The sequence below is a fragment of the Chiloscyllium plagiosum genome, chromosome 6 (genome assembly GCF_004010195.1).
Source record: "Chiloscyllium plagiosum isolate BGI_BamShark_2017 chromosome 6, ASM401019v2, whole genome shotgun sequence".
Classification (NCBI taxonomy): domain Eukaryota; kingdom Metazoa; phylum Chordata; class Chondrichthyes; order Orectolobiformes; family Hemiscylliidae; genus Chiloscyllium; species Chiloscyllium plagiosum.
In genome coordinates, this window is record NC_057715.1 from 55,005,116 (window position 1) to 55,032,445 (window position 27,330).

At 40.5% G+C, this 27,330-nt stretch overlaps 1 long non-coding RNA gene across 1 annotated transcript in view; it reads left to right on the forward strand.

Annotated features, from left to right (window-relative positions):
- LOC122550593 overlaps nucleotides 1-27,330 on the forward strand; it is an 88,091-nt gene that overhangs the window by 52,757 nt on the left and 8,004 nt on the right. Inside the window, exons 2-3 of the long non-coding RNA XR_006311890.1 lie at nucleotides 2,295-2,488; nucleotides 23,703-23,875. This is a non-coding gene — a long non-coding RNA (uncharacterized LOC122550593). The remainder of the gene's footprint in view (nucleotides 1-2,294; nucleotides 2,489-23,702; nucleotides 23,876-27,330) is intronic.

The window sequence follows — 27,330 nt, forward strand, 5'->3', positions numbered from 1 at the left end:
GGGGTAAGTTTAAAGGATATGTGCGAGGTAAGGTTTTTTCACAGAGATTGGTAGGTACCTGGAATGTGCTGCCGGGGGAGGAGGTAGATACGGCAGAAAGCCTTATGAGACATTTAGATAGACACATGAACATGCTGTATGAATAATAGAGGGATATGGACCATGTGCAGACAGATAGAGTTGGTATAGAATAGCATCATGGGCTGAGAACCTGTTCCTGTGCTGTACTGTTCTATATTATTTCTATGTACTTTAAATGGAGAACAACTGCAGAATTCTGAGATGCAAAGAAACTTAGGTGCTTTGGTGCATGAGTCACAAACATTAGTATGCACCAATAGTACATAATTAAGAAAACTAATGGAATGCCATCCTTTATTATGAGGGAAATTGCACATAAAAATGGACAGTTTGGACTCCTTACTTAAGAGGATGAAATGTATTGGAGGTGATAAGGAGTAGGTTTATTAGATTAAACTGGATTAAAGGGATTGCCTCATGAAGTTTGGTCAGACAGATCAAACTCCAATGGCGTGACTTGACTGGAGGATTGTGCAACTTTGGAACTCTCTGTCTCAGAAGGTGGTGAATGCAGGGTCATTGAAAAAGAGATGGATGGATTGTTAGGCAGGGAATCAAGGGTTATCAGGTGTAACTGGGAGTGTGGAAATCAAAACACAAAAAAAAGATCTTATTCAATGATAGAGCAATCTTGAAGGGCCAGATAATCTACTTATTGCTCTTATTCTGTAGGTATGCACATAATACCTTGCTATTACTACGAGTGAAGTGCAATGACAGAGGAATTTAACCCAGATGTTTCAAGAAAAAGCTAACTTTATACTGGAGACAAGTTACCAGAAACAGATTACTTTACATCTTCTTTTCACCTTATTATCACATATACAACAATGTACTTAATATGATAATACTGTCTTTTGCAACCTACAGCAAATATGTACACTGCCCTCAACGGCTACGAAAAATGTTTCTATGTCAAAAGAACAATTAGTTCCAATATTTCAGTGCTACTTATTGCTGAATAGTTATCTCATACAAATTGGCAAGGTGTATTATATTGCTTCAATTCCACATTCTTTTAATATTAAGATGTCTTTCCTAAAACGAAGTTAACTGTGAAAATGTTAAATCAGAAGCAACACAGCACCATTGTTTGGATATTTACACTGACTAGAAGATATTGCTGAGGTATTAGTATTTAAATATCACTGGATACAGGAAAAAGCATTGTTTATCTCCAAGGAACCATGCAGCAAATGTACACAATCTTTATTTTACATTCCTTTTCGCAATGGTTTCCATGAGTAACTTTAGTTACAGTTTTTCTATTAATCTTGACAGAAATATTAGTCATTCTATTATCATATCTAGTAAGAATAGCTTATATACTTACATAGTAATTAACAATAAATGTATCTAGGTCAGCGTGCATATTATTCTTTCAGCGCTTCATACTGTTTCTTCGGAAGTAATGAGCTTATCTTAGCAACTAATAACAAAGGCACAGCAATAACTGTATTTTATTGAAATAAATAATTTGAATAGTTTAACAGGATGTTCCAGCAGAGAATTTATCTTCCTCTTTAGTTTCCTCCTTCATTCGATACATACTGCAGCATTGCAAGCCTCATTAAGATTAGATTAGATTACTTTCAGTGTGGAAACAGGCCCTTCGGCCCAACAAGTCCACACCGACCCGCCAAAGCGTAACCCACCCAGACCCATTCTCCTACATTTACCCCTTCACCTAACACTACAGGCAATTTAGCATGGCCAATCCACCTGACCTACACAATTTTGGATTGTGGGGGGAAACCCACGCAGACACGGGGAGAATGTGCAAACTCCACACAGAGGGTCGCCTGAGGCGGGATTTGAACCCGGGTCTCTGGTGCTGTGAGGCAGCAGTGCTAACCACTGTGCCACCGTGCCGCTCACTAAGTCAAGAGAGGTTTTATAGGAACTAACTTGTTATGCATTTCAACAAACTTGTTAAGCAACTCACTCAAAATAAATGTCCTCAGACTCTGCATAGACTTTGACCATAAATTTTGAATATCCGTATGTGATGACAACGTCGACAGTCATTGTCATGGACTATATTATGGCAACCTTTGATCTGAATCAGCAACAGTAAGGAATATGAGTATTTATTTTATTGTTTGGGAAATCTGTAATTGTTTCTAAAATTACTCAGAAATGAATTTAGCTGTTCATATCCCTTGTACAAGGATTAATTATATCTTTTGGAAAAAATAAAATCCTGATTGTAGAGAGAAAGCAGCAGCAGACCTGGAAAGAACTGGGGCTACCAAACAGAGGAGGAATTGAAGCCCAAGCTCAAGTCTAGAGTACATCGTTTTTCTGGAAAGATGCAAGAGCATAACTGGGGGTACTCAAATGTAAGAAAGCAAGAAAGAAAAATCTAACCAGTGACATCAAAAAAAGGTTACGAATTGATTGAGTGGTGAGTATTGTTATTTTGTTTCCTTTTCTCTAATGCCAGGAAGTTACTCTAAATCTGGAAAATCAAAAATTGGAATTCTTTTTTTAAACATTAAGTAAAACAGATGGTACAGTTCTTTATTTTTGTTACATGAGTAGAAAGGAAGTGAGTAGTTGGCCTTCTTTTCTTTTTAAATAGCAGCATTTATTCATTGTAGTAAGGATTATTACTAAATAAATAGTGGAATAACAGGGAAGTTCCAACCTCTTAAGCTCACATCCTGTACAATGTGAACACTCTGAAATTTTCTCTGTCCTAGATAATCATTAGTGCAGAGCATGTTACGAGTTGTAGGAGCTTAAGGTCCAGCTTTGGGAGCTTGAGCAACACCTAGTGACGCTGTAGTTTGAAAACTTTCTGAATAGAGTGTTTGTGAATATGGTCAGCCACCACTTAAAGCAATGAGCTAGCAGGTGAATATCAGGAATCAAGAAGAAAGAAGTAGTTTGTACAGGTGTCATCTGGACACATTCTTCAACAAGTATAAAATTCTGAAAATGGATTAAAATGATGGTTTATCTAGGACATGCAGCCAGAGTCAAGCCCTTGGCACCATGATTGATTCAATTATGCAAGAGTGCACAAAGAAGAGCAATCGTTATCAGAGATTTGATAGTTGAGGGGACAGCAGATGTTTCTTAGCCACAAGGCTGAAATCAGGATAATGCATTGCTTTACCTAGTACCAAGGTCAAGGATGTCATTGAATAACTACTGAACACTTTGAAATGGGAGGATGAAGAGCCATCAGGTCCACATTGATATCAACTACATAGTTCAGTGATGTAATTATTGATTAACTATAGCGTCAATTTTTCAGCCACTAAGATACTTTTTTATGCTCTTAGCCTCTCAGGCCAATGGTCACTATTCTCTCCCACCAAGGATAATATAAACCTAGTCACAATCAAGTAGTCATCTGAAAGATGTGAAGTATCACTAAGAAAGAGTAGTTTCGTAGCTTTGGGATATCCAAGGCTGGAAACCTGCATGAGCATTTTTCTGAATTTAATCTCTTTAAAGTTTTACTTAGAGTCATAGAGTTGTGCAGTACAGAAACAGACCCTTCAGTCCAACTTGTACATGCCATCCAGATATCATAAATGAATCTAGTCCCATTTGCCAGCATTTGGCCCATGTCTCCCTAAACCCTTCCAATTCATATACTCATCCAGATGCTTTTTAAATGTTATTTTTGTATCAACCTCCACCACTTCTTCTGGCAGCTCATTCCATACACGCACCACTCTCTGTGTGAAAAAGTTGCCCTTATGTCATTTTAAAATCTTTTTCCTCTCAATTTAAACCTATGCCCTCTAGTTTTGGACTGCCCCATCCTTGGGGAAAGACCTTGGTTATTCACCCTATCCATGCACCTCTTTAAGGTCACCCCTCAGCCTCTGTTGCTCCAGTGAAAATAGATCCAGCCTATTCAGCCTCCCCCTGAGAGCACAAACTCTCCAACCCTGGTAAAATCCTTGTAAATCTTTTCTGAACACTTTCAAGTTTCACAGCATCCTTCCTTTAGCAGGGACACCAGAATAGCATGCAATATTTCAAGTGTGGCCTAACCAATGTTGTGTTTAGGCGCAACATGACCTCCCAACTCCTACATTCAATTCACTGACCAATAAAGGAAAACACACTGAATGCCATGTTCTCAAGGTTTCCTCAACATTAATATGTTTCAACATGGTACTCAGTTTTAGTAAGTCATTATTGATATTAGGCCAAATCCAAGTATTTAACTTGTTTAACAATCCAATCAAACTTTTTAACTAGTCTGTTTTTACCTAGAATTCAAAATTATTTTTCTGTGTGTAACTGGCCTGATAATCTTAACATTGTTGATCCAAACTTACTGCTGACTTTTTTTGTTTAATGCCTAACACTTTCCATTTTAGAGCTTCTGAAGTTTATCTTCCAATCTTAAATTCTCTTTTTATTTGGTACGTCATGCATTGTTGAATTTTGTAAAATGAATTCTGGTTGGCATGGTGTAACTAATGGGTTGTCACAGGATTTAGTCCCCAGGTCTGAACTATTTTCAGTCTGTATTAATGACTTGGATGCAGGGATAGAATGAACCATAGCCAAGTTTTCAAAAGACATGAAAGTGGGAGGGAAAGCAAGTTGCAATGAAGAAATGAGAAATTTAAAAATAGTTTATGGATAGATTAGGTAAATGGGCCAAAATTTGGCAAATAGATTTTAACACAGATAAGTGTGAAGTTATTTATTTTGGTCAGAAGAATAAAAAAGCAACTTATTATCTAGATGGACATAAAATTAAAAATGCTTTAGTGCTGAAGGATCTGGTGTTCTCATGCATAAATCGCAAAAACTAGTATGCAGGTGTAACAGCTAATAAGGATAGTAAATGCAATTTTGACATTTGTTGTTAAAGTAATGGCATACAAAAGTTGGGAAGTGTTGTTGCCCGTATTGTGCACAGTTTTGGTCTCCTTGCTTGAGGAAAGCTGTAGCTGCATTGAAGGCAGTTCAGAGAAGGTTCAATGGATTAATTCCAGAGATGAAAGGCTTTTCTTGTGAGGAAAGACTAAGCAGTTCAAGCATATACTTGCTAAAGTTTAGAAGGATGAGGGATCTGGAAGTATAAAAGTTGCTAAAGAGGTTTGTCAAAGTAGTCATAGAGTAGCTGTTTTCCTTTGTAAGGATTACGAAACTATGAAATTTCCTGCCCCAGAATGCAGTCTATGCCAGGACAATTCATAGCCCTCGACACCTTAATACTTCAAAGAACTACCTACCTCCTCTTTAAATACTTTCAGCGATTAAAGTGTCAGAGTATTTTACTTCTTTAGTTCCGGCTTACTCCAGTGCTTTTTACGATATAATTTGTAAAGAAAGCAAAGTTAAGTATACAATTTTACCAACTTCAGTAATAATATGAAAAATGAATTTTTCTCCATAAGGGAATTACCATTGAGGTTAACTACTCTATAAATCTGGAGAACATAGCATGAAATTGAAACACACCAGCTGTCACACATGCTGTCTTGAAAAGAAAAGCCTCTCTTGTTTATGAGTAAAGGGGTGGCATGGTGGTGCAGTGGTTAGCACTGCTGCCTCACTTCACCAGGGTCCCAGGTTTGATTCCATCCTTGCGCGACTGTCTGTGTGGAATTTGTACATTCTCCTTGTGCCTGCATGGGTTTCTTCTCACATTTCAAAGATGTGCAGGTCAGGTGAATTGGCCATGGGAAATTGTCCATTGTGTTAGGTGTATTAGTCAGAGGGGAGTGAGTTACTCTTCAGAGGGTGGGTGTGGACTTGTTAGGTCGAAGGGACTGTTTCCACACTGTAGGTAATCTAATCTGTTTCACTGAGTTGCTATCTTTTCTGTAATCATGGAGAATTCTCACGTAAACAGTGGCTTTATGTAAAAATGTGAGTTGTTATTAGTACGGTGCACTCAGCAAAACTCATGGGTTGCTTTTTATCATGTCAGGGACACTGCCAACTATTGTGAAATTTATTTGAAAATAAAGCACTTTTTATCTTGACAAGGGATAATATGTTTGTTTCATAGGTTCACGGTAACTTAAGTTATATGAACGAAAAACTTAAAATCATGAAAGATAAATACCATTTCAATGCTATTTTTGCAGATTTCTTGAAATCATTTCTTCATGTTATTTTGTGCCTTTTAATTTTGAAAGCAAACATCATTCAATTTCTAGATTGCCTAGAATGAAAATGAACCCAGAAGAACTATCTGCTTGTGTAGATGCCATCCAAAAAGGTGTTTTGTTCAAAAAACTAAAGGGGCAGGAGGTTCCTGCATTGGAATCAGATGTACATACTGAGGCTGTCCTTGTTGGCAGCGAAACAGGCCTGCTCTCTTCCAGAGGTTGACCATAATTGACTAGTTCCAAGTTCACCATTTAATTATGCACAATGGGTGGGCTCCTGACTCTGCTGGCCGAATCACATTGTTGGCAGTTCAAAAGCCTTCTCAGCCTTACTTAGAGAGCTGGCCATTGCTGAGTTGGGGAAACACAAGGAAGACTAAACAGGAGAGTTCCCAATGGAATCAAATGGTGCCTTACAACACCAGAGATCTAGATTTGATCCCAGCCTTGGGTGATTGTCTGTGGGAGTTTGCACATTCTCCCTGTGTCTGCGTGGGTTTCCTCCCACAATCCAAAGACGTGCAAGTTAGGTAAATTGGCCATAGTGTTCAAAGGTGTGTAGGCTTGGTGCATTAGGGGTAAATGCAGAGTAATAAGGAATGATTGGATGGGGTACTCTTTGGAGGGGTCAGTCAGTGTGGACTTGTTGGGCCAAAGGGCCTGTTTCCACACTGTAGGAATTTATAATGATCAAACAAACTCCTTTGATTGCATCAGACATCCATGGGAAGCTACATTTAGGCCATGGGTGTAGCCTTTGCTGACAGCGTTTCCCTTTTTTGAAGGATAGGTTCCTCTGATTTCAATAGCACCTCAAATAACTCCATGTGGTGGGAGACATTTCATATAATCTCTTTGAACTGAACATGACAATTTTGATTTGGACTGCCAAGGGCACAGATTTTTTCAAAGTAAAGCTATTATCCTCCTTAAGGAGACATTGTCTAATTTGTGGAAGTGAAGTCTCTTCCATTAATTGATCGTGAATCAAATTTATGTGTATAAGTCAATTGCTGCAACATTGCTATATATTGTTTAATGAACTAACCATTTCCCTGGGATCTCTGGTAGAATGCACATTGTTTAATCACCACATTTTTCAATGGTTTAAAATAGTTTTCCAGACCACTAACTGCTTTATCAAACATATCATGACTTCTGTGAGCTGCTCAAATATTTGCTGGCATTCTCTCAGAGACCATGTCCAAGTATCACCTTCTTGCAAACTGCTGCAACCTCTGGATTATCCATCGCTGCGGGCAGCAAGTAGTTTTGAACTCAGATTGCATGGCATGATTGGCTCTCTCCACAAAGGAAGAAAGCTGCAAGAATCTGTAAAACTAAGCTTTTCTTCATTTTGTTTTTATTTGTATATTTTATATCTTGGATCCAAGCAGGGATTACATGAGTCTCTGTGTCTCAGGTTTTATTTTTAGTGCTTTAGATTGTTTATTCCATGCACCAGGTCTGGTTTCCAGCTCTGTCTAGTTTATTGACTTTTCTCTAAGCCCACACACAGGACAAACCAATCGAGCACAGTGAGTTTCAACAGTAAACAGTCTCACTATCAGAGGGAGAATTTGGACACTTTTGGAATTGTAAGGTTTCCCTACCAACCGCATAATTGGAGTGTTTATTTGTTGTCATGTTATGTGCCTTCTTCTGCAAAGGCAGAGAACAAAAAGGTCCGAATGTCCACATTGGCTTGTGTGAACAGGAGGGAAGGGGAAAGTGAAGACTGCAGATGCTGGCGGTCAGAGTCAAATATTTTGCAGTGGGAAAAGCACAACTGGTCAGGCAGCATCCGAAGAGTAAGAGAATCGACATTTTGGGCGTAAGCCTTTCATCAGGAATGTGGGGTAGAGGGGAAGGGGGCTGCGAAATAAATAGGAGAGGTCTGGTTGGGGCTGGAGGGAAGGTAGCTGGGAAGATGATAGGTGGATATAGGTGTAGGGTAATGGTGATAGGTTAGAGCAAAGGGTGGAGCAGAAAGGTGGGAAGGAAATGGACAGGTGGAACAGCTCAAGAGGACAGTGCTGAGTTGGAGGGCTGGATTTTGGGATGAGGTAGGGGGAGGGGAGATGAGGAAACTGGAGTAACTGATGTTGATGCCTTGTGATTGGAGGGTTCTAAGGTGGAAAATGAGCTGTTCTTCCACCAGGGATCAGGTGGCTAGGATTTGGCAGTGAAGGAGGCCCAGGACTTGCATGTCCTTGGCAGAGTGGGAGGGGCAGTTGAAGTGGTTGGCCACAAGGTGGTGAGGTTGTTTGGTGCGTGTGTCCCAGAGATGTTCTCTGAAACATTCCACAAGTTGGCGTCCTGTCTCCCCAATGTAGAGGAGACCACATGAAGAGCAACAGACACAGTAGATGATGTTTTGGAGGTGCAGGAAAATCTCTGTTGGATGTTGAAGGATCTTTTGGATGGAGGTGAGGGGGAGGTGTGGGTGCAGGTTTTACACCTCTTGTGGTGGCAAGGGTAGGTGCCAAGAGTGGAAGGTGGGTTGATGGGGGGGCATGGACCTAATGAGGGAGTCACAAAGGGAATGGTCTCTGCAGAATACAGTTAGGGGTAGGGAGGGAAACATATATCTTGTGGTGGGGTCTGACTGTAGATGGTGGAAATGGCGGAGAATGACGCAGTGTATCTGGAGATTGGTGGGGTGGAAGGTTAGGAACAGGGAGGGTCCTATCCTTGTTGCGGTTGGAGGGTTGGGGTTTAAGGGCGGAAGTGCGTGAAGTGGAGGAGATGTGCTGGAGGGAACTGTTGACCACCTGGGAGGGGAAATTGCAATCCTTGAAGTAGGAGGCTATCTGGGATGTTCTGGAGTGGAATTGCTCCTCTTAGGAATTGGGAGTAAGGGATAGCGGTTTTACAGGAGGAGTGTGGGAGGAGGTGCAGTCCATGTAGCTATGGGAGTTGGTGGGTTTGAAATAGATGTCTGTGTTGAATCAGTTGCTGGAGATGGAGATGGAGAGGTCCAGGAAAAGGAGGGAGGTGTCTGAGATGGTCCAGGTGAACTTGAGGTCGGGGTGGAAAATGTTTGTGATGTTGATGAACTATTCAACCTCCTCATGGGAGCACACAGTGGCGACGATATAGTCATCAATGTAGCGGAGGAAATGGTGGAGGATGGTGCCGGTGTAACTACGGAAGATGGACTGTTCCACATACCCAACAAAGAGGCAGGCAGAGCTGGGGCTCATGTAGGTCCCCATGGCTACCCCTTTGGTCTGAAGGAAATGGGAGGTTTCGAAAGAGAAGTTGCTGAGGGTGAGGACCAGTTCAGCCAATCGAACGAGTGTGTCAATGGAGGGGTACTGGTTGAGTCAACGGGAGAGGAAGAAATGGAGGACTTGAAGGCCTTTGCCATGGTGGATGGATGTGTGTAGGGACTGGGTGAACAAGGTGAAGATGAAGCATTGGGAGAGGGGAAATGAATGTCATGGAGGAGTTGGAAGGCATGGGTGGTGTCCCAAATGTACATGGGGATCAAAGGGGACAGATGGGTGGTGTCCCAAATGTACATGGGGATCAAAGGGGACAGGATAGTGTCAAGATATGAGGAGCTAAGTTCAGTGGGCCAGAGCAGGCAGAGACAATGGGTCGACCGGGGCAGTCAGGTTTGTGCATTTTGAGTTAGAGGTATAACTGGGCTATGAGGTTCCTAGACTATGAGGTTGGAGGCTGCAGATGGGAGATCCCCTCAGATGATGAGGTTGTCGATGGTCTGAGAGATGATGGTTTGCTGATGGGAAGGGAGGTCGTGGTTGAGGGGGGAGCAGGTGGAGGTGTCCGTGTATTGGTGCCAGCTTCAAAGGTGTAGAAGTCAGTGTGCCAAACTACCACTGCACACCCCCTTGTCAGCTGGTTTGATCAAACTTTCCACCTGGTTTGATGGTGAGGTTGGGGTTGGAGCAGAGGGCTGTGCTTTGTGAGGGTGAGAGGTTGGAGTGGGTGAGAGGGGTGGACAGGTTGAGGTGGTCAACGTACAGGAGGGAAGGGGAACTGAAAATAAAAAAATGCTGGACATGACAGCAGGTCAGGCAGCACTTATGGAGAGAAAGCATGCTAACATTTTGAGTCTAGGTGATTCCATCAACTGCGAAGGGGAACAGTTGGGCAAGGTGAATGTGAGACTTGGCTGCATCTCAGAGTTTACCCTGAAATCCAACAACACTTTGAAAGTCAGATGTCTTGTAGAGTGAGGAACCTTTGCTCGAGCATGTAAAGAAAAGCCTGCTGTCATGTGATCATAGAGGTTCTACCAGTATAATGTTGGAGCAGCCACTTCATGCAAGAGGTTCACTCAACACATTGCTTCTGTAGTGATTGTAATGAGGTCAGCTAGGTGGACTTCAAAAAGTATGAGTTCCCTGATTGGGCTTTTAATCTGGTCTAATCAGAGAGCCCTGACTGACATTTAAAAACAGGAGTGTCAGACATCCTGACACTCTGGGGATTGACTCTGACAAGGCTGTACCAGGGTCAAGAACTTTCTACATCTTGGTGATGGGATACCAGCTTCTGTGGAGTTATTTCAGCTTCATCTGTAATTAGATCTTTAACCTTTCTTCCCATATTGTCATATGCATCTCTGTCTCTTCCCCCGATCTTGTCTCATCTTGATTGGATCTGCCAAATGACTCTATGTCTTAAAGAAAAGCTTTTCTCAAGTTTTAGCATCTGAGATTTTACACCAAGTATCTCATGATCCCTTTTGTCAGTCTCCACTATGGGTGCAAAAAGGGCAAAATGCTGAGGATGAGTGTGTGATTTGGTTGATTAGATGGAAATGTGAGGTTTCTGCAGGATGATGTATGAGTCGAGATGAAGGAGTTAAGGTTTGTTGTCCAAGAAATGTCAGAGTGTGTGGCTTGAGAGTGTTGTGTCACTCATCTCTTTCTGCCTTTCTGAGATCTGAGGTCTTCTTGGTGCATTGATACCATTCTGGAGAACTGTACCTCTGCAGGTGACTTCCTCAACAACTTCCATCTAGGGAAAGCTTGTTCGATAGGTTTTCCTTTTCTTCTTGTCTTTCAGCAAGATCACTTTATTGCATTCTCTTAAATTCTACATTATACTTGTAAGAGTGAGACACAGGGTATTGGGTTCCCATGTCCCCTCCCTAATCTCTTCATTGCTGCAGACACAAGTGACTCATTCTATGCCAAGCCATAGGCCCTTGGTTAGAAATTTTTTATTTGATAGAATAGATACATAATCGCATCTGCACTCCCTAGTTTGTGGGAGATCTTGGAATAAGATCCTAATAACATTCCTGAGTCAGAGAGGTTCAATATGGTCTTCTGCAGCTGTTGGTGGGTTTCACAATATAAAAATGTCCCATCAATTGACCAGGAATTAAGATTGGAAAATTTTACACAAAGCCACACCATGTGCAACAGTAAGGTTTTTGCAGGTGCAAGGAAATGCTTCTTGGAAGGATATGCTTCTGAGGCAAATTCAACAGTTAGAACTTATTTGCAGATGCTGATTGTTAGCACTGCCACAGGTTTTCAAAAAAGTGACATAAAAATTCACTTGCTGCCTGTTTAAAATCAAACATAAACAAAGTCAACATCTAAAGAAATAGTTTTTACAAGTATTTTTTCACACTAGGTTATTCCTCTGGTGCATATGGCTCTGGAAGGATCTCAAAGGGTTCAGACTTGATTGATTGTGATAAGCACAATGGTGATGTCATGAGGACTTGGGAAGGGGAGTGAAGTAGATATTGTGGGAGACAGACATCAGACTAAGCCCACACTAGTTTTGCAGTAAACTAGAGCCTTCTCATCTAATCCATAAATAGTTTCAGCCGTACAATAAGCTACATCTTATTTGATCTTTGTATCTCTTCTCACTAAACTAAACGTGGCTAAAGAACCCAAACATTTAGAAGCTATAGATAGAGACACACACAACAGCTCTCATGGACTTCTTGCTCAGGTTTAATTTCCGCAGCAGCTACACCAGTTGTGTTTTGTCTAAATGGTATTTCCATTTTTCATTAATGGGAAATACCACAATTTATAGCAATCTTGGCATAAGATATGTAGTGTTGCATAAAATACGGATTATGATTGTGATTAGCAGAAATTCATCTAGTCAAATTTTCACTCCACTGGATTTAGGCATGCTGAATTTATTTAGATCTGCGTAATATAGCCTTTCTAAACTGAATTGTTTATTGTTAGAGCATCCCCAACAGAAAATGACTTGGCAGAAAATGACTTGGGAAGATAATTCTCATGGAAACTTTAACTTTAAATATCAAACTATGGAAGCTTAACAGTAAACTAGAGCAATTGTAACTTTCATTGAGGGAGTATATTCAAAGAAACAAGATATAGATAGCAGACAAAGTGTCTTGTGAAATGCATACTAAAGAGTCCTACCAGTTGCTCCTTGATTATAAGCAAAATGCAGCTGCTACTTGTATAGAGACAGTGTGATGAAGAAGAGCTGATAGAAGCCTCCATACCAATCTGATCCAAATTTTGATATTGATCATGAAATAGAAGAGAAGGGTCTCACTTATAATGGTTAAGAAATCCGAGTAATTGTAGCCATGGGTTATACATCAAAAATAGAGTTGAAAGTATACAGATATTAATGGATTTAACTACATTCCCACACTTATTCAGTATAAGGCAAGTAGGAGAGGCCCCTTTCATTTAGCAGGGGTACACTTGAATAACTGGTGCAGGTGCTAAGTGTGAAATGTAGTTGATCAAGATGTATTGTGAAGGCCCAAGAGTACCTGACAAGAGAGTTTGGAAATGCCATGGGATCATGGATGACCTAAAGCTGTCCATGGACTGAACACATAGTGACATGATTAATCTGATTGGATGTGTATGTAAAGTATAAATAATACAATTAGTTTGTAACAGCCTGTTAGCGCGGATGAAATGATATCAGTCTGAGCTCAGAGTGCGGTTCAACAATCGGTAACGTTTATTGATACAGTAACACCGGCGGAGACCAACCGAGGTCCGAATCTCGGCTGCTCTGCTGTTCCCGCGCGCTGCCACACATTATATACCTTTCTTTGTCAGGATGTGAGGATTTTGAGTATGAATGGGATGATAGTTCCCCATCATCGCTGGAGAAGGTGCAAATGGTAGGTTTCCTGCCGTCCCAGGAGAGTTGCAGTGTACACACAATAGGGTGCTAATTGGATTATGTAAACGGGTCCGGGTACTATCTGCTTGACTCTTTCTGTGAGGGCTGGGGGCTAGCATCCCCCTTTGTTCCCTTGGGGTGCTGGTGTGTATTAGTCTGTTCGTTCCTGTCTGGTGGATGCCTGTCCTTTGTGTCAGGATGGTTCTGTATTGATGAATATGGGTGTGTTTCAGTCAGTCTCTTGATTTGATTAGGAGATGGGTTTCCATATTAATTAGCTCCGGAGTTTCGGTCTATGAGTCATGGTTAGTGTCTGGCCGAGTGTGGATTTGATCTGTCCTCTGGCTCCCATCTCCTGGTCACGTGGGTGGACCGGCAGCTGCTGAGTTCTGTGGGTTTAAGCTGCGGCTGCCGTTTAAAACACAAAATGAATTCCTATAGTTTTACCGATGTAGGCATAGTCCCGTGGCAAATACGGGGCGGCTCTGATGTCCGCTTGCAAGCCAAAAGTGTGATAAAACAAATGTATGAAAAGTGTACATTTCCCTTTCTTCAGTGAAGATGTCCCTGCACTGCCAGAGGTTTTCTCCCTGCTGATGTAAAACAATAAAGTCTTTGATGTTGGAAGTGGACCCGAGTGTTGAGTGATTCATTTAGTTGTTCCATCCCAACACTCAGTGTAATACTACACAGTGAAGTTAATTACTTGGCAATTGAGGAGATGGCAAAGGAAGGCTTTGATATTTTTATTTCTATTCACAGCAGCGAATGCAATGCTACAATAAGCTGCTGACAAGATATCAAAAGGATAAGGATTAAGTATCAAAGAAGCGGAGTGAAAACTTGATCAATCCTGGCAGATAATTTCCAACAAAGTTTGTGCTGTTGTTTTCCTGTGTCAACATTTAACCAATTCCAAAACACAATCATAGAATTTGGATTTGAATTATAAAAAGAAACTGAGTAAAACAAAATACATTTGTTGTGGAAGCATGACATTAATTTATAGGAAGAACGTATAATTGCTGGGGGCATGTGTTAGATCTCTCAGTTTGCAGCTCAGTGCTGCATCAATAAGCTAATCAATGCCATCAACAGGAGCACTATCTGACTAAGTCTGATAGGCAGGCAGAGAGGGCTAATACCTTCAAAACCATCGCTGGATCCACCACAGGTAAGTTGTTACATTTCCATGCACTGCCATCAAAGCTCTCCTGGACCAGTGAGCAGCCTTCAATAACATGATTGGTTTTCATTTTATTGGTGCCCAACCTGATAGATAGTGTTTCAGGTGTGTGCCCATAATGGAAAGCAGCTGTGGAACCTATACACATTTTTTTTTACACAGGATGCAGGTTAACCTGGTAATTGCCAGCTTTAATTGTCCTTGAAAAGGTGGTAATGAGTTGCCTTGTTGAAAATCTGCAGTCCATGTAGTGTAGGTACACCTATAATGATGTGGAAGTAGACTTCTAGGATTTTGACACAGCAACAGTGAATCATCAGTCATACAGTTCCAAATCAGGATGGTGTATGACTTGGAGGGAATCTTGCACATTTGGAAGTACTGCATGCAGTTTTGGTTGTCCTACTGCAGAAAGGATATTATTAAACTAGAGAGATTGTAGAAAAAATTTACTAGGATGCCACCTGGACGAGAAGGTTTGAGTTATAAGGAGAGGCTGGATAGGCTTGGAATTTATTTTCCCTGGAGCATAGGAGACTGAAGGGTGAACTTATAGAGGTCTATAAAATCATGAGAGGCACAGATAAGGTAGATATTCAACAGCTTTTCCCCATGCGAGGGGAGTCTAAAACTAGAAGTCATATTTTTAAATTAAGGGAGAGACACAAAAGAATCCAGTGGGGCAATTTTTTCACATAGAGGGTGGTTTGTGTCTGGGATAGGACACCAAATGTAGTGGTGAAGGTGAGTACAGTTTTGTCATTTAGACAGCTACATGGAGGGATACGTATGGAGGGATATAGATTCGATGCAGATAAATGGGACTAGATTAATGGTGAAAACTGACCGGCATGGACAAATTGGGTCGGAGGGCCTATTTCCATGCTATAAATCTCTATGACTATAAAAAGGAGAAAGTCTGTCTACCAAATTGAAACTTAACAGAGCAATAATCTTGTCCACTTTTCTCAACCACTTTCATTTTTGCTGTCTTCGGAAGCTTCTGTCAAAATGGCAAGCATTGAGATACTCACCTGAACTAGCATGCAAAGCATCCACGTCATATTGACACAATCACAGCTGACTGGGCTGGTCCCATAACCAGGCTGCCTGACACTCACTTGCCAAAGTGTAACTTCAAACTTAAAGTTTAAGTTTGGCTTGACCATTCTCATGATGTTCAAACGAACTGCTGCAAGGATATTGAAGACTTCACTTCAAGTCCTCAGAGAAGCCTTCCCAATGTCACTGAAGCTGGCACAACAAAAATTGTTAGACAGCCACCTTCAAAAATACACAAATCAGATGCAGACAGACAATGCTAGGAGAACAATTTGTTTAGAATGCAATTCTCTGCAGTATCTTCTCCTGTTTGCATTAGTCTTCTGAATGCAAATCAACTTTAGAAGTCATTTACATATTCCCTGCAATGCTATTAACACCTCAGCTGACGATCATCATCATCTTTACCTCAAAAACATTTTGAAAAAAATAATTGACTTAAAGTATTTTTAAAAGGAGTTTAACTCTAAGCCACCTCCCTTGCCAATAATGCTCATCCTCCCCCAATGTTCATAACCCTGACCTTCTCAGAATTCTCACTGACAATTCTCAGGCTCTCTCCTCACCCTGCCCATCCCAAAAGTGTTCAACCTCCAGCCAGTGAAAATATTCAACCCTTCTTCCTCACTACCTAACTACTCAACTCGCTGCTTCCTCCTCCAACAAATCTCATGCCTCTTCCCTTATGCTGTAATAGTGTGCACACCTCCACCCCTAGATTACACCCCAAGTTCACTCTGAATCATACTCATTCACCCCACAATCAAACCATCACTCACTGACAATGCCAATCTCCTGGCATCAGTCATTCAGAAGCCAGATATAGCAGAAACTGGATCACATTGTCAGGAGAGAGGGGTGAATATCCACGAGGAGAGATAGATATTGTTAGAGGAGCAGTAAACCTTCTTGAGAGAATGAACATTGTCAGCTGAGGGGATGGAGGTGGTGAACAATGTTCGGGCCATGAATATTTTTGGGAGGGAGTGTCAAGAAGGAGAGATAACTACTGTCAGGAATAGAATGAGCATCATTGAGGTTGCTGTGGTATTCAAGCACTTTGAAAGTCCAACTGACTTACCTAAGTCTGTGCTCCTCACCAGACTTTCTACTAGCTGTGAATAACTCTAACTAAATCTGTGTAAAAACTAGGGCAAGTATGTGGCAAATAATCCAGGTGTCACCTTAGTCCCATTGTTGTAGGAAATTGTACATAATTTGGAAATTTAAAACTGGCAATTGGACATTTAAACTACCCATTTATCAGACTTGTGCACACATCAGGACTTCAAGACCCCACAGTGGAACAGGGCCTTGAGCTGAGGTGCACAACACAATTTCCCATATCAGGAGATTCAGTCCAAAGAGTTTGTGAAGGGATACATATAGGCTACAATGATTGGGCAAAAAAATTGGCAGCTGGGCATAATGTGGAAAAATGAAATTAGCTATTTTGGCAAGAGAATGGAAATGTAGAATATTATTTAAATAGAAAGAGAATGTAGAATGCCGTAGGACAGAGGAGATTGGGGTTTCTTACACATGTAACGCCATTATCTTCTCAAGATCAATTAGGGATGAGCAGCAAATGCCAGCCTTACTATCAGCACTCACAGAATTCTGTAAAGAAGGCTAGCCTGCAAGTATAGCAAGTAATTAGGAAAGCAAAATGCATGTTGGCCTTTTATTGAAAGGGTGATGATGGAGTATAAAGGTCAGGATGTCTTGCAACAACGGTACAGGGCATTGGAACTTACATTGAAAAGAGTTCAGAGAAGGTTTTCTAAGTTGCTTGGAAGTAAGGATTTGCTTATGAAGGTAGGTTTATCAGATGGATCCTGTACATATTGGGATTTAGAAGAATGAATGGTGATCTTTGAAAAATTCTGAAGATTCTAAGATGATTTTGTGGAGTAAATGCTGAAAGAATGTTTTCCCCAATGGAATCTAAAACTAGAGCACAGTTTCAAAAGAAGAATCCACCCAAACATCAGAGACAAGGAAGAAGTTCTTCCCCCAGAGCGTCATGAATCTATGGAAATCTCTACCTCAAAAAGCTGTGCAGACTGATTATTTAATATATTCAGTGTTAAGATGGACAAATTTGTGAATTATAATGGGACTCAAGGGTTATGAGGAACAGACAAAACAGTAGAGACCAAGATCAGATCTGTCATTATCTTAATGAACAATACAGATTATTCAAGAGACTTTTTGAACTCTTGGTTCTGTTTCTTGTGATCTTACACAATTCTGAAAAATGTCATTGAAAGTCTTCCTGAAGTGTGGTGCCCAGAATTGAATAATGTACCCCAGTGGGATTCTAGCCAGAGCTATGTATAGCTGTAGAATTCCATTGACCCCATTGCATTCCATTCTTTAAGATAAAAGCCACTATTCTATTTACTTTTTAATGAGTTTCTTTACCAGCTCTTGCACAATCTTACTCAGCCTCAAGATCTAAACTATAAGACATATGTCCCAATATAGAACAGATTAGCTAATCTGATTTCACCTGCTTAACCATCACAATTGATATTTAAGGGTTTACAGATAGTTCACGGAAAGCATGACATTATAACAAGGCATACAAAGGCGAGTATTACTAACATTATCCTTAAATTAGAGTTGTCAGCTTGAGTAAAACAGTAATGTCCTTTATGGGTCTGAAGGGCATTGAACAATTAAGCAATGAAGCTAATTGCCATAGCTCCGGGTCAGTAAGATTTTTTATCCATTGTATTTTGAAAAATATAATTGAGATGATGCCAGTTTAGAGAACAGTGCCTGACTAAGTAGTGTGACCATCAATTATCATGTTATTTGTCTGTATCACAAAGACTTTACTGAAAAAATATGTCTGAAGGAAAATGATCTTGCCTTGCAATCTTTCAGTCTGGTTTTCAATCAAAGACAACTATAAGTGAGTATCACATGAATTATGGACATCAAAAAGGATTTTCTGTGATTGAGTAAGATTGGTTTTTCACTGACATCAATGTAATTTTGCACAAAGCAACCGTAGTCAAGAATGGGAAATATACACTTTTCATTAATCAATATTGTTAACTCAAACATATCCAAAGTTGAGCAAATGTTGTAAAAACATTGGGGAGTAAAAGTATAATGTAAAGGGGAATGTATCTGATATCAAATTTGATATCACATATCAAATTGCTGAGGGACCTATTACTTGCTGATTTTCTTTTTGGCTCATGACATATTTTATTTTATGATTCACTATTTATAAAAATATACAATGTGTCACAGCCTTCGGTTCCCTCTAAGATTTAATCTTCCAGCAATGACCTGTATATTATTCATTACTTTACAGAAGATGAGCAGCCGGCATTACATGTTGATGAATTGAGAACTCACTGCTATTTCACCTTTTATGGGGATGTCATTATCAAGGACATCACAGGTGCAGAAACTTATGTGAATTATAGTTTTCGGGCAATTGAGGTGAGAACATAATAATAAAATCTGTCAGATGTTCTCTCATTGGTGTTCTCAGGTCTTCCGAGCTGATCACTGGAAAATACTGTAATAATTAAGGACAGAGATGTGCTGCAAGGAAGAATGTGTTCAAAAAAAGAATTTGTGGGGGCATGGGAGGGTTGCAGTGAAATTCAGTATGAGCTGATGTAATTGACTGGTGCCTGAAAGGACTTAAACATATCGAAGTTTGCTTTCATGCTTAATCTAACTAGAATAGACTTTTGGCTGCAGTTCTGATTAGAGGAATTACCACAGGGTTGAGAACATACCTGACTGAATCACGACTCCTTATACATCTTTCCTGAAATGTCATATTAATGGCCCGTACTCGTGTACTGAGTCTCGAACATCATCTTCATCCACATTCATTTCTCCTGATTATTGTCAGTACTATTTTTGCTGTCCCTTTTCTTCCAGTCTTATCAATAAACTTGATGCTGTATCTACACTATTTAATAACTACAATTATGAATCACCACCCGATAAATTGTATCCTCATATCACAATGCTAATATATTGGGCATTGCGTTATTTATATTTTCCACATTGCATATTTTCAGCTCATCCAAATTTGCTCCCATTTGTGTAAAGAATCCTGTTCCACCATTATTCTTGTCATTGCTGACCTATTCAGTCACCCAAATCCTCCAAATTATATTCTGAATCTTTTGCCTTTCCTTATCCTGTGGTATCCTGTACGTTTTCCACATTCTGGCCTCTTGTACTTTCCTAATCTATTGACAATATCATTGGTAGACATGACAGCAGAGGCTGAGTTTAAATGTAAGAAAAATTAAATGAAAGTGTGAAGGAAGAGCTCCCCATTAACAATCCAAATAATAAACGGTGTGGGAGAAATAAATGAGATGCAAGGTAAAAAAATCCCCAGTGTTCTATGACTTCCACAGTAACATAATAAAAAGTAGTAGATAAGAAAACTTGTTGGATTACTGATGGGATTGGACAGGGGTGTGTGGCTGAAGAGGTGATACAAATGCAGGTACATGGGATGGTTCTGCTAAACACTTGAGATCGGGGATGGGGGATGAATGATTCAAGAGACCTTGAGAGTTGAGCTGCAATCGAATTAAGGCACTTTTATAAAATTTAACATATTTTTGAAGCAACATGTTCAGAGATATTATTATACACCACTGGACCTGAATCCAAGCCTCCTCATCCAGGGATAGGGAAACTACCTCTGTGCCACAAGAAGGCAAGACACTATGTTAACCTATTTTCTAACCAACCTGTTCAAAGATGTTATTAAACAGCTGGAGAAGGTGTGAACTTGAGGCCTCCTCCTCCTTACCACTGTACCGCAAGAGGAAAAGACACTTTATTAACAAAAACCTCCTATCAGTGACAGTTAATTGTCAATCATGAGTAGCATTTGCCTGAATAGCTGTTAACTATTGTGGCAGGAAGCTATTTTAGTAACTGGAGCTTGAGTGAGGGTTGTAAGACTCTAAATAGTAAGCATTTCCTCATGCTCAGTGTGGTTGGGGAACTGGAAGTTTCACAACCAAAGGGATAAGGTTGTGGATTTAGTGTGGTGGGAATTTAGTGCAGAGGCAAAAGATGTGATTTTTTTATTTTACATCCAGCAGCTGCTAAGTGTTTCTCATTTGATTCTAAGGTAGGTGTAATTTGATCTTAAATGCAAAATTGACACTAGTCAATCTGTCAAAAACAAAGATTAGATCATTTCCACCACCTCCAGCAGGATGCTACCACCAGATACATAATCCCCTCCCCTTCCTTGTCAGCCCTCCGGGGCACCCTGATCCACTCCCTCCTTCACTCCCAACACTCCCACAACCCTTTCAGTTCAACCAATCATGCTAAACATAATCTCAAACTAAACTAGTCACATCTCAGAGAGTCATAGAGATGTACAGCACGGAAATAAACCCTTTGGTCCAACTCATCCATGCTGACTAGATATCCTAACCTAATCTAGTCCCATTTGCCAGCACTTGGCCCATATCCCTCTAAACCCTTCCTATTCATATACACATCCAGATGCCTTTTAAATGTTGAAATTGTACCAGCCTCCATCACTTTTGCCGGCAGCTTAATTCCATACAAGCACCACCCTCGGCATGAAAAAGTTGTCCCATGGGTCTCTATTGTATCTTTCCCCTCTCACCCTAAACCTATGCCCTCTAATTCTGGACACCCCACGCCAGGGAAATGACCTTGTCTGTTCATCCTATCCATGCCCCTCATGATTTTATAAACTTCTATGAGGATACCCCTCAGCATTCAATGCTCCAGGTAAAAAGACCAAAATTGCATGCAATATTCCAAAATTGCATGCAAAATTCTGTACATCCGCAACATGACGTCCAAACTCCTATACTCAATGCTCTGGCCAATAAAGGAAATTATATCAAATACCTTCTTCACTCTCCTATCTACCTGTGAATCTACTTTAAAGGAGCTATGAACCTGCACTCCAAGATCTCTTTGTTCAGCAAACTCCCTAGGACCTTAACATTAAGTGAATATATCCTGATAAGATTTGCTTTCCCAAAATGCAGCACCTCACAATTATCTAAATTAAACTCCATCTGTCACTCCTCAGCCCATTGGCCCATCTGATCAAGATCCTATTGTAATCTGAGGTAGTCTTCTTCACTGTCCTCTACACTTCCAATTTTGGTGTTATCTGCAAACTTCCTAACTATACCTCCTATTTTCATATCCAAATCACTTATATAAATCACAAAAAGTAGAGGACCCAGCACCGATCCTTGTAGCACTCCACTGGTCACAGGCTTCAAGTCTGAAAAACAACCCTCCACCACCACCCTCTGTCTTCTACCTTTGAGCCAGTTCGGTATACAAATGGCTAGTTCTCCCTGTATTCCATGAGTTCTAACCTTGCTAACCAGTCTCCCATGGGGAACCTTGTTGAATGCCTTACTGAAGTCCATATAGATCACGTCCACCGATGTGCCCTCGTCAATCCTGTTTGTTACTTTTTCAAAAAACTCAATTCAGTTCATGAGACATGATTTCCCATGCACAAAGCCATGTTGACTATCCCTAATCAGTCCTTGCCTTTCCAAATAAATGTAAATCCTGTCCTTCAGGATTCCCTCCAACAACATGCCCATCAGTGACATCAGGTTCACTGGTCTATAGTTCCTTGGCTTATCCTTACCACCCTTCTTACACAGTGGCACCACCTCCAGTCTGCTGGCACCTCACCTGTGACTATCAATGATACAAATATCCCAGCAAGGGGACCAGCAATCACTTCCCTAGCTTGCCACATAGTTCTAGGGTACACCTGATCAGGTCCTGGGGATTTATTCATCTTTATGCATTTCAAGACATCCAACATTTCCTCTTCTGCAATACGGACATTTTTCTATTTCCCCATATTCTATATCTTGCATGTCTTTCTCCACTGTAAACACTGATGCAAAATACTCATTTAGTATTTCCCCCATCTCCTGCGGCTCCATACAAAGGCTGCCTTGCTGATCTTTGAGGGGCCTTATTCACTCCCTAGTTACCCTTTTGTCCTTCACGTATTTCTAAAATCCCTTTGGATTCTTTTTAACCCTGCTTGCTCCTAGCCAATATCCCTCCAACTCTTTCTTATTTATGTACTTATTCAAGTGTCTTTTAAACATTGTAATTGTGCACCACTTCCTCAGGAAGTTCATTACACACACAAACCACCCTCTGTGTAAAGAATGTGCCTCTCATGTCTTTTTTAAATCTGAGGTCGGATTCATAGGCTTATAGTTCCATAACCTATCTCCTCAGATTTAAGCAAAAGATTTTCAAGATCTAAAGATTTCAAGATTGTCAAGAGTTAATGTTCGCTGTTTTGTCTGAGGAGATGTGGTCTCATTGAAGCCCCAGAAGCTACTTGATGTAGCTCACTGTTGAGGTTCAATGAAGTCCACATGCAATATCGATAGCTCAGTGAAGATGGGAGACTGAAGTTCAGAGAAACCCAAGGGCAGTGCCAGTTTAGTGGATGGCTGTCTGAAAGAGTTGGAATCCTTCTAGTAATTATTGGTAGGAATGTAGTTTCATTTTCTGCTCCTCGGATGCTGCCTGACCGGCTGTGCCTTTCCAACCCCACTCTAATCTAGTGCAGTTTCATCAGTCCAGTCTGACACTCCTTCAGGAGAGATTGTATTATCAGGGGTAAGTAATTGTTGCTTTGAAAATGTTTTCAAAATGGAATCCATTGTGAAGGAGGCAAATTTTAAGATGGTTTAGTGAGCCACAGAGTCACAAATAATTGGATGAGTTGCTGAGAAATTTGTAAAATCTCGCTTGATGGTATTTGCAATTTGATGTACTCTGTTGGATGTTCAACCACTATTTGTCTGTCAACGTCTTGTTAATTCTGGATGTCAGTTTGTAAATTGTGTATATATTTTTGATTTTGTGTTCTATTTTGGATTAATTTAATTTTATAAATCTGTTTGTAAGACCATAAGATATAGCAACAGGAGTAGGTGGTTTACCCCCTCTCACTGGCTCTATCATTCAATAGGATCATGCTGATCTGACATTCCTCATGTTCATTTTCCCACCATTTCCTCATAATCCTTGAATCCCTTACTAGTTAGGAATCTATCTGATTCACGCTTCTGTCCCCACAGCTCTATGAGGCAAGAAGCCCCGAAGACTCTCAACCTTCAAAGAAAAAATTATTTCTTATCTCAATCTTAAATTGGCACCGCTTCATACCGAGACTATATCCCCTGGTTGGAGAGCCTCCCAAGAGGGGAAACATCCTCCCAATATTTATTCTGTCAAGTGCTTTAAGAATCCTGTAAGTTTCAATAAATCACCTCTAATTCTTCTAAATGTACGCAAAGTTTATCCTATTGTATAAACTCTTGTAGCTTTAATTACTTGGTAATTTACTGGGGTCGAAAATAATGTCCACAATAAGGGAAAAAAAAAGTTACAGGCCCCAATCAGATCATTATATCAGTTTGTGGTATTCTCATCAAAAAGAGGAACATTCACCTGGATCCTGGATGCAGTCACATCTTTTGGAATAAGTCACATTTCTAAGTTGCTCAATCATCAGGTAGAGAAGGGAAGTGGTGACAGGAAGAATAGCAGCCTTTTTTTTTGGCCAAGGTTTTAGGATGAGAACAATGACAGAAAGGTAAATGAACTATAGCTCCATGGTACAGGATGCCATTCAAGCAGAGAAAGTGAAAAGGAACATGGTAATGAAGGAGCAGTACAGTCAAGGTTGTAGATCTTTTGTCCATACCCATGGTTCCAAAGATTAAGTTGCCTGTCCAGTTCTAGGGTTAAAGAATATGCCCTCACATCTGGATATGAATTTGGAGTGAGAATGAAGGATTCAGTTGCTGTCATTCATGTATTGACATGGATAGAATGAGGAATGATTTTCTATTGAGTTACTTTAAAGAACTAGAACAGACCCCTGATTGCAGACACTGAAAAGTAATCATCTCTGGGTTGAACGGAACACTAGATGGCATACAGTCAAGTGGGTTAGAATATTAAATTCATGGTTCAAAGACTGCTCTGGGAGGAAATAATTTTAAATCATGGGACACTGTTATCTAGCCCTCGGAAAAACCAGCATTATTTCATTGAGATGGTCCTAGGATCAGTAGCCCATTGACATGTAAAGTTGGACTGTGGAGGAAAGTTTAAACTAAAAAGGAGTGGTGGAGTGGAATCAGGTGCAGACTTACAAATCGAAAGAAAACTCAAGGCAAGGGAATAGCGTAGACATTTCGGGTAAATAGAGTGGGACAGGACCAAGGAAAATAATGCCAATAGAACATAAGTGAACAGTGAAAAAAAGTGGTTCATATATAAAATTATTTGTTTTATCTGAATAGGTAAAGTATTGACAATAAGATGGAGAAACTAACAGTACAAATAGAAATAAAAAGGCTTGATATAATCACCATTCCACAGTTCTGAGGTGATTAATGATGAGTAATAAAAATGCCAGGGTATGCAACATTTTGAAGACAAGAAAATTGGAAAAATAGGAGTAGCCTGATAATAAAATATGACAGAATTATATTTGATTCAGAAAATTAGGAAGTGGAATCAATGTGAGATTTGAGAAAATTTGTAGCTCAGGTTGAGGTTCTGGATGTAAATTTGCTCGCAGAGCTGGAAGGTTCATTTTCAGATGTTTCATCACCATTCTAGGTAACTTCATCAGTGAGCCTCTGGTGAAGCACTGGTGTAATGTCTTGCTTTCTATTTATGTGTTTTGGTTTCCTTGGACTGATGATGTCATTTCCTGTGTTGGTGATATCATTTCCTGTTCTTTTTCTCAGAGGGTGGTAGATGGTGTCCATTTCGACATGTTGTTGATAGAGCTCCAGTTGGAATGCCTCATGAGTGTCTCTGTTTGGCTTGTCTTAGGATAGATGTGTTGTCCCAATCGAAATGGTGTCCTTCCTCATCTGTATGTAAAGATACATACAGAGTGGACCATGTCTTTTTTGTGGTTAGTTGATGTTCATGTATCCTGGTGGCTAGTTTTCTACCTGTTTGTCCAATGTATTGTTTATTACAGTTCCTGCAAGGTATTTTGTAAATGACGTTTGTTTTGTTTGTTGTCTGTACAGTGTCTTTCAAGTTCATTTGCTGCTGTTTTAGTGTGTTGCTGGGTTTGTGGGCTACCATGATGCCAAGAGGTCTGACTAGTCTGGTGGTCATTTCTGAGACTTTGTGCATGGGAAATCATATCTCACAAACTTGATTTAGTTTTCTGAAAAAGTAATAAAGAGGATTGATGAGGGCAGAGTGGTAGACACAATCTATATGGACTTCAGTAAGGCGTTCAACAAGGTTCACCATGGTAGACTGGTTAGCAAGGTTAGATCTCATGGAATACAGGGAGAACTAGCCATTTGTATGCAGAATTGGCTCAAAGAAGACAGAGGGTGGTGGTGGAGGGTTGTTTTTCAAACTGGAGGCCTGTGACCAGTGGAGTGCCACAAGGATGGGTGCTGGGTCCACTACTTTTTGTCATTTAATAAGTGATTTGGATATGAACATAGAAGTTATAGCTACGAAGTTTGCAGATGACACCAAAATTGGAAGTGTAGTGGACAGCGAAGAAGGTTACCTCAGATTACAACAGAATCTTGGTCAGATGGGCCAATGGACTAAGGAGTGGTAGATGGAGTTTAATTTAGATGAATGCAAGGTGCTGCATTTTGGAAAGGCAAATCTTAGCAGGACATATATACATAATGTTAAGGTCCTGGGGAGTGTTGCTGAACAAAGTGACGTTGGAGTGCAGGTTCATAGCTCCTTGAAAGTGAAGTTGCAGTTAGATAGCATAATGAAGAAAGTGTTTGGTATGCTTGCCTTTATTTGTCAGAGCATTGAGTAGAGGAGTTGGGAGGTTATGTTTTGGGTGTACAGGACATTGGTTAGGCCACTGTTGGACTATTGCGTGCAATGCTCGTCTCCTTCATATCAGAAGGATGTTGTGAAACTTGAAAGGGTTCAGAAAAGATTTACAAGGATGTTGCCAGGGTTGGAGGATTTGAGCTATAGGGAGAAGTTGAATAGGCTGAGGCTGTTTTTCCTGGAGCGTCGAACTCTAAGGGATGACCTCATAGAGGTTTATAAAATCATGAGGGGCATGGATAAGATAAATAGACAAGGTCTTTTTCCTGGGGTGGGGGAGTCCAGAACTAGAGGGCATGGGATAAGGGTGAGAATGGAAAGTTATAAAAGGGAGCTAAGCGGCAACCTTTTCACGCAGAGGGTGGAACGTGCATGGAATGAGCTGCCGGAGGAAGTGCTGGAGACTGGTACAATTGCAACTTTTAAAAGGTATCTGGATGGGTATATGAATCGTAAGAGTTTAGAGGGATATGGGCCAAGTGCTGGCAAATAGGACTAGATTAGGTTAGGACATCTAGTCAGCATGGATGAGTTGGACCGAAGGGTCTGATTCCATGCTGTACCTCTCTATGACTCTATGATTTTATGTCTTTGATGTAGGGAAGAGTGGCTAGTGATTCTGGGTGCGTTTTGTCTGCTTCGTTAGGTTTCTTGCTGAAAAATCACCGTACTGTGATCATTTGATCACTTGTTAGTCTTACTTCGGTGGTAGGCAAAGTAATGGAAAGGGTACTGAGGGATAGGATTTATGAGTATCTGGAAAGACACTGCTTGATTAGGGACAGCCAGCACGGATTTGTGAAGGGTAGGTCTTGCCTTATAAGTCTTATTGAATTGTTTGAGGAGGTGACCAAG